The following is a 9,132-nucleotide window of genomic DNA, read 5'->3' on the forward strand; positions in this document are numbered from 1 at the left end:
GATTTTATCTCTGGCTTGTATCATCTCCAAGCCCATCCGCACCAGTCATTCAATAGAGTCTTATGTAATAAAAAACTGCCGATGTTTGGCACTGCAGACTAGGTCATCTTAGTTTTGATCGTTTTAAATTTCTTTGTCGTACTTTTGATTACATTAAATCTAGTTCTACTACCTTTTGTGATGTCTGTCCATTGGCTAAACAAAGTCGTTTGTCTTTTAATAAAAATTCAGTGTCTTCAAAACGCTGTTTTGAACTTATTCATTGTGATATCTGGGGTCCATTTATGACACCTTCACTCACTGGTGCAAAGTAGTTTTTAACAATAGTCGACTATTCCCGTTGTATGTGGGTTTATCTCATGCACATCAAGAGTGAAACTTTTAAATTTCTCAAATATTTTTTTAATTTTGTTATCACCCAATATTCTCACAAAATAGATACAATATCAACTGGTAATTTCATTCCATTTATTTCCATATTCCAAAGAGTACAATCTGATAATGGTTCTGAGTTTTTATCTCAAGACATGCAATCCTGGTTCAAAGCCCATGACATCCATCACCAACGAATTTGTGTTTCCACCCCTCAACAAAATGGTGTTGTGGAACGCAAACATCGTCATCTTCTCAGCGTAGCTCGTGCTCTTCGTTTTCAATCTCATTTACCACTTACTTATTGGGGCGAATGTTTACTCACGGCATGTTATCTTATTAATAAAATGCCAACTCCTATTTTGAAACATAAAACTCCACATGAAGTTCTTCTTGGTACTGTCCCTAATTATCGTCATCTCCGTGTTTTTGGTTGTCTATGTTATGCTAGAAACACAAAGATTCATTCTAAATTTGACCCGCGGGCTAAGCCTGGTGTTTTTTTAGGATATCCTCATAACTACAAGGGTTACATCATTTTGGATATTTCCACAAAAACAACTTTTGCATCTAGAGATGTTGTCTTTCATGAGCATTTGTTTCCCTTCAAAGATGCTAAATTCACTTCTGACATTGTGCTTCCACTCTCTACAGATACTGGTTTTTTCTATGAAGACTCCATGTCTGTTTCTCCTTCAAATTATGTCATTGATATTCATTCACCTAATTTATCTTCTTTGCCAGTTGCTGACTCGACTTCTCCCACGCACATTCTGGATGATCATACTTCTCATACAATTGGCCCTACTCTTGAATCTACTTCTCCGGACATCTCTTCTACTGAAGTGACTTATATCATCGATACTAATTTACGCAGGTCAACTAGAACACATACTCGTCCATCTCACCTGAAAGATTATGTTTGCTCTGTTTCTAAAGGTATGTCTAATTCTCTGTATCCTCTCACAAATTACATTTTTTTTGATAAATTTACTCCGCAACATCGTGCCTTTCTATCTTCGGTTATTTCTAATGATGAACCACGCTCTTTTACGGAAGCCATTAAACATCCAGAATGGCGTGATGCCATCGTCAAAGAGCATACTACTTTACTTAATAATGATACCTTTACTATGACCACTCTTCCACCTGGAAAATCTGCTATTGGCTGTAAATGGGTATTCAAGATTAAATATAATCCGAATGGTGATATTGATCGTCGTAAGGCGCGTCTCGTTGCCAAAGGATACACACAACAGGAAGGTATCGACTATCATGACACTTTTACTCCTGTTGCTAAATTAGTTACTGTTCGTGTTTTATTATCTGTTGCTTCCATTTTCAATTGGCCTCTCCATCAACTTGATGTCAATAATGCCTTTTTACAAGGGGATCTTCATGAGGAAATATATATGAAACTTCCCCCTGGTTTTCAAACAAAGGGTGATACTCGTGTTTATAAACTAAATAAATCTCTATACGGTCTTAAGCAAGCGTCTCGTCAATGGTTTGCTAAATTTTCTAATGCTTTACTGTAGGAAGGATTTATCCAGTCTTGTGCTGATTATTCACTTTTTCTTTTTCATTCCGACGCCATCTCTATTTATCTTTTGGTTTATGTCGACGATATCATTATTACAGGAAATAATCATTTGGCTATCCAGCAGCTCATACATAAACTCGAAGCCAAATTTTCACTCAAAAATCTAGGTTGTTTGCAATATTTTCTTGGCATTGAAGTTTCTCGTTCTCCAAATGGCATTTTTCTTGGACAACGTAAATATATTCTAGACATTATTCAGGATTCTGGTTTTTTAGGTGCTAAACCTGCGGCCTCTCCTATGGAGCAACACCTAAAATTATTACCAAACTCAGGTGATCCTCTCTCTGATCCAAGTATTTATCGTCGCTTAATTTGTCGTCTTCTATATTTTCAGGTAACTCGTCCTGATATTACTTATTCTGTGAATTATTTAAGTCAATTCTTGCAACATCCTTGTTCTGGTCACCTGGATGCTGCTTACCGCGTTGTTCGTTACCTAAAGGGTACGGTTGCTCACGTCATTTTTGTTTCTGCCACTAGCTCACTTTCTCTTGCTGGTTACACTGATTCGGATTGGGCAGGTTATCCAATCACTCGTCGCTCTACGACAGGTTATTTCATCATGTTGGGTACTAGTCCTATTTCTTGGAAATACAAGAAACAACCCACTATTTCCCTTTCTGCTGCTGAGGCAAAATATAGAGCTCTAGCCAGGGTAACTTCTGAGTTACAATGGTTACATTATTTATTCACTGATCTTCATGTCAATATTCAGAAGCCAATTCCAGTCTATTGTACAATCAGGCTGCTATTCACATCTCTGAAAATCCGGTATTTCATGAACGGACTAAACATATTGAAATCGATTGTTATTTTGTTCGCGAAAAAGTCATCTCTGGACTTATTAAACCAACTCACATTCCTTCTGCAGCCCAATTAGCCGATCTCTTTACTAAACCTCTTGGTGTGGATCATTTTAGACATCTTGCCAGCAAGTTGGGCGTTCGGCCTCACGATCCTCCCGCTCCAACTTGGGGGGGGGGGGGGGGGGGGGGGTATTGGACGTGTACACATTGTGTGCCACGGCAGTGGCATCACAACCACCAGAACAAGTCTTCAACTCACAGTCCGAGTCTTATGTTGTTGTTAAAACTTCCCTGTATTCTAGTCAAAGTTTGTTTAGATTAGGAAACATATCTTTTAGATATTCTGTATACATAAATCTCTATATATATCACATGTAAAGAACAAAAAGATATGAATTCAGAATATATTCTTCACAGAGATCTTTGAAACTTTAAGAACATGAATGGAGATCTACGTCAAGCCATTGTAATTCACCCTCGAAGATGCATTTGAAACGATTACAACAATCTATAGAACCTCCTTGAAGGCTATATGAAATTGTTATACAAACATATAATAAAAAATCAAGATAATATACATAAACCATCTGGCTGATAAGAAAAATAAAAAGAACCCTAAAAATTGTTGGAACAACAATTTTTTTTATTGAATACTATACAAACTAGAAAGATCAACCTTGATTTGCCCGGAGATCTGAAAAATCAGACCAAATCTGGGCAGATCAAGATAAAACGAAGGAGAGGGAAGTTTTTTTTTTCTTTTCTTTTCTTTTACGGTTTAACTTCTATTTTTAATTTTCTCTTTGTCAGTATTTTTTAGCTATGAGTATCTATGCTTCTTATTGATAAGGATGATTTCAAAGTCCTGAACAATGAAGCATTAATTTCTTAAATCAAGTTTATTTTCAGTTCTTTATTTTATTGTTGATTATATTTATTATTTTTATTTTCTAAGATTATTGAGGGATTATTTAAAATGATCAATTAAATTAATCGATCAATATTTTTTCTACTAGTTTTGAGTTGTGTGGTACGTGTAATTGTCACATCAACTCTTTACGCAAGTAGTAAATCGCAAGAGCTAGTAGAAGGATTTTGTTAAGCAATTGTGTATAAAAATAATACTAGTAAGCGGACCGAGCCCATGCGTCTGATGCTAGGATCAACATGACTCACATAGTGTAAAATATCCGATTAATTTACACCTTGAGAGCTTATTCTTGGTGGGTTATTTGGATAGAATCAAGTTGTCGAGCACTTCTGTATCCAGTGACAACTGGAATTACGAGGATAACAGAACTTATTGTTATTCTTCGGTTGGTAACAATATAGATTCAACAATAAATAAACTTGTATTTAATTAAGTTTCAGTTCAGTGATGGCGAAGGATTCCCTGGTCATCTTTTTCCTTATTGTTTACAACAAAGTGTTATTATTTTCTTTTATTAATTACTTTGATTCAGAATCTGAAAAACCCAATTTTTTGTTACTTTTTAACAGATAAAAACTCCCTGCTCTTCGTGGGAACGAACTCCTGCCATTATATTACTAGTTAATTGTGTTAAAAGAAGTAATTAATTTGTTGTGTAAACGACACAAATCAGTCCTCATATCCAATATAATGGCCGTCTTATTAATTTCCTTTGGTATGGAAAAAAATCGATGAAAAGTTAACCTCATCTTCGATTTCTTCTCCTTTTTTCTACTTTTGTTATTCGTTTGAGAGTAATTTGTTATATGAGAGTGGGGATTAATTGAATATAGTTAGCTTATTGTATGAATGATGAATAAGATGAGGTTGTTGAGAATTATAAAGGAGAATGTAATGATGAGGGTATCCAAGTACACTACAATCTTTTCGTTTCAACCTATAAGTCTGATACCCAGTGTCATCTTCTATGGACAAAGTTGAGACAATACAACAAGGTATACACTTGATAATAGTTACGGTATAAAACAAATATACTATACGATAAATATCAAGTGCCTCGTATTAAAGTACTAGTGTATTTACTTTTAGTTATAATAAAACAATTAGAATTGCGGAAAATAAAAGTAAATCACACAACAAGATTTTGTTAAGGAGGAAATGGCAAATCCAGAAAAACCACGAGACCTAGTCTAGTTTTGAATACTCTCAGAATTAAGCGTCTATACAAAGAACAAGTCCAACTTCGTATAGTTGAGACCAAATAATCTACACCTGGTTACGTAGTTCCCTCAGTATCTCTGCGCCTACAATCATCTGGACAACACACGTGAATCCCAAGACAAAAATCACTATCTTGAGTTGCTTTAACGATGTAAAGTCTTCAGAACTCAACTTATTTTGATCATCTTCCAAAAATTAAAGGAACAAAGTTGTTTGGTAACCACTCTATCAATCTTTAGAATAAAGATATGTTGAGTTTTAACAAAGGATCTTCCGTTTAAAAAAGTAAACTCGTTTGTCGGGTAAGATCAATCAAGATCCGAAATAATCAGATCTAGATTCACAACTATCATATTCAGATACTTGAAGAATACCACCGAATGACAGTTTCCTATCTATACGACTGCTTGACCAAATCTACCAAAGATAAAGAAAATCTTAGTCAGATCCCAACATATTAATATGTGTGCCCGAATTAATATCACAAGATGCGAAACCAATAATAAAATGTTCTTGTCTTCAAATCTTCAATCGTCTTCAACTATACCCACACAAAAAACTTAATTCCACTTATGATCGATCACTCATAGAACGGAGTTTGTTAACAATGGATGATCACAAACCGTCTTCATATCTAAAAACAGTTTTGAAGATCTCGTAGATACTTTGATCTAGTTTGAGTTACCTTATGTCAGAAGAAAAGGCTTTCAAGAATAATCAAACTAGGTGCAATCAAAGTTTCAACAACCGTTAGTCAATCAAATCAATAATCAAAAACTAAAATAATAATGCAATTATCTAGTTTCCCATCAACAGTACTTTCTAGAGCTCCTTGATCCCGCAGAAGTCTTTAAACAAGCGGACGTAAGATATTTCTCCTAATTAGGGTACTTTCCTCTCCGGTATAGTATTACAAATAATACTAGCAGTCGGCTCCACCGGAAACAACAAAAAGATGAAGTATGCCTGGATAAGGATAGTTTGCAAGAATAACAAACTTCACTATTTATAGACCAAGGTTGTTTATACAACAAGGAAATTGCAAAACCAAAAATATTCTCAAGATACGCAAATAAGTACCTAATTTCGGTTTTTCATATTTCCAACTTATATCCAACCTGTAATTCCTAAATCATTCATTTAGAAAATATCCAATATTAGTTTAACACTTAACTAATATAGTTTTTCTAGAGATCTTTTTTTATTGCTGAAAATCAAAAACATATAATTCGAAAATCTTATTTAAATGATTCTCAATATTTCGGTTCGGGATCACCTTGAGTATCAAGGAATATCTTTGAACTTTCTATAATAAGAATTATGCACATGTTCGAAATATGTCGACATCTAGAACTTTCCTATCTAGCAAACCCTGATTCCAAACTTACACAAAATTCTAAAGTATATGTGAAAGTTGAAAATCAATTTTGCTCTTGGGACCGGTTCTATACCATGACTCCCAACATAGGCTTAGGAGTAGGTGCTTGTGCTAGGCGAATGCCTGATGGGGGAGTCTTCAGGAAAGCTAAAGACCTGATTCCCAGTATAGGTAGGACTGTAACTACAAGTTCTTATATATACTTCCTTTAAACAAATGTAATAAAACATTATTTCATATGATGAAATTACACCTATATACAATACGCAATCAAATAAAGAGTTACATAGATTATGTTGATGTCGCATTTGCGAAGTTCAAAAGATAAACATTATGTTTAATTCAATATATTTCCTTGACACATTGATCATACAAATATGACCGAGTATAATATTGGAGCATCATAAAATATAACATCACATGTTATGTTTTCAATCTTAAACGACTTGAAAGAAACGATAGGAATAGAAACAAGTCAAGTCAGTATCACTAACCTCAAGTGGAAGGATGATGTCTTCGTTGTAGTCGTTAAGTCTTCACATTCTTCAGGTCTTCCGAGTACGTAATACTTGTATATCTTTGCATTCCTAGACTTTTTAGTCTAACCTAAACGAAGTTTATTCTAGTTTAATCAAGCTACTCTAATTGATTTTTGGTACTAAAATATGACAACCAAACCTTGACATGCCAACGCTTGGTGGGTTCAACCGAGCACCGTTTTGACAGAGAATAATTAGGGATTGAGGAAATAGTTCAAAGAGAATTATGTTAGGGAATTTAGGTTTATTTTGAGTTTGTATAAAATTAATAAGTGTACCGAACTGTTATTAGATGAAGAGTCAAGAGTTGTTGTTTAATTGACCATCTGAAATTGTTCTGATGATGATTGTAGAGTTAGGGCTTCTATAATTGATTGATGAATTGTATGTCGACATTGAAGATGAGATCAAGAGATTAATGATAGGTACACGAGTGGAAAATATAAAAATACTTTGATGAATTTCCCAAACTACCCGCATCTTCTTCGTTAGTAATTGCAATATATGAAAAAATATTGAATTTCCCACGTGGGTAGGTAATTCGCTGAAAAATATTTTTGTTCTTTCCACGTGTGCATTATTGCTGTGCCAACTAATTGGAATATGGGAAAAGTAACGATGAGAGGCATCTCTTGTTGAATTTTTTTAGGGGAGGTAACGCAAATTAGTGATCTTTAGAGGCGAGGAAACACGAAATATCCATATCTTATGTTATGTTATAAATGGAAAAAATTACTCCCTGATTTACATACCACCTTATATTTTACTTTTTAAAGATTATTATTTTTTATTTTCAAACTATTTTCTATATACCATTCCAATTTTTTTTAATTTATCAATAATGTAACTGAGAACGAATATTTAGTTTTATCTCTTTTTGGAAATTATATATCTAAGATAAAAAATGGTTACTGAAAATAATACTTTTCAACAATTTTTTTTTCTGAAAATCTTTGGGACAATTATTATTACCATATTTTGTTTCTTCCATTAATATATAGATATAGTTTTTTTTTAATAAAATAAAAAAAAGATTTAGGATTGGTTGGCAACCTAAAAACAAGCTGGGCACCAACACCCTTTTGAATAACAATACTTAATATATAAAAAATAAATCTACCAACACTACTACTAGCATCATTACTAATTAGACAATTCTTCAACCTCTTAAAAAAACACACAGTATCACCACCAAGTTCCCCCAATGTGGAAAAGGATAAAACCCCCAAACCACATCCGTACGAAACATATTTGTCTAAATATTTAGTGTGTTCGCGCAAAACCACATTCGAAATAGCCTGACCTGGAATGAAAGCACGAACGCCCTCCCCCGTGAATGGTGAAACGCCGGTGACAACCGTACAAACATCTTTTCCATTCTCCCAATTGAGAACAAGAATATCCGCTGGACGCAATTCTCTATCATCATCTGACAAAAACTCCAGGGATACTTCTTTACGCGCAGGGACACCTACCTTGTAACACATATCAGCGATTACATCATGTACAAGGTCATGCGGAAACTTGATCCCTACATCTTTGGCACAATGAAAAACGTGTTCACCAAAAATATCCATAAGTCTATTGCAACTTGAATACAAGCCTCCTTCAACAAACATGGGAATACCAAGACGATAACAAAGTACAGCTCGAAACTATCTTGAAATGTAATATTATATAAATACTTAATAGTTAAATTTTTTATTATTTTTAAAACCTAATAAACTAGCATATAACTATTTTTAGAGAAAATGTTTGATTTTATCTTTTGCAATGCTAGTTATACCGAACATAATCTGATCATTTTTTTAATGGGTTTTAATTTTTGGTACATCTAATTAGTTTTAATTTTTGTTTTTATCTTAGACTCAACTATTTTTTTAATAGCACAGCACGACAACGCATAGCGTAAAAAACATTTTTGGGTTAACGGGCTGGCTGGATCTACAACCCCACCTCTCGCCCAAGCACGTTTGCCTGCTAGACAGCTACAGACTAGAGTAATCTGAAGCGGAAAACCGACTGGTACGGAAAGTCAGGAATCTTGATTGATGACGTATTCACGTGACCGAATCATTTAACCCTTTGACTAACGGGCGACCTACTACCACCAACCTTGGCGGCCTGGCGCTAAAACAAATAATCTCGGGCTTTTGTTTGGTGAGCTCTTTTTGGAAGACGGAAAATCCTAACACACTTTTCTCTACATCCATCTTCTTAATCTTTCCATGTGATTGGTTGACTCCGGTTATGATGTACAAAAACAATCTGAGTAGTGCTCC

This window comes from Papaver somniferum, chromosome 1 (assembly GCF_003573695.1).
Source record: "Papaver somniferum cultivar HN1 chromosome 1, ASM357369v1, whole genome shotgun sequence".
NCBI classification, from domain to species: Eukaryota; Viridiplantae; Streptophyta; class Magnoliopsida; order Ranunculales; family Papaveraceae; genus Papaver; species Papaver somniferum.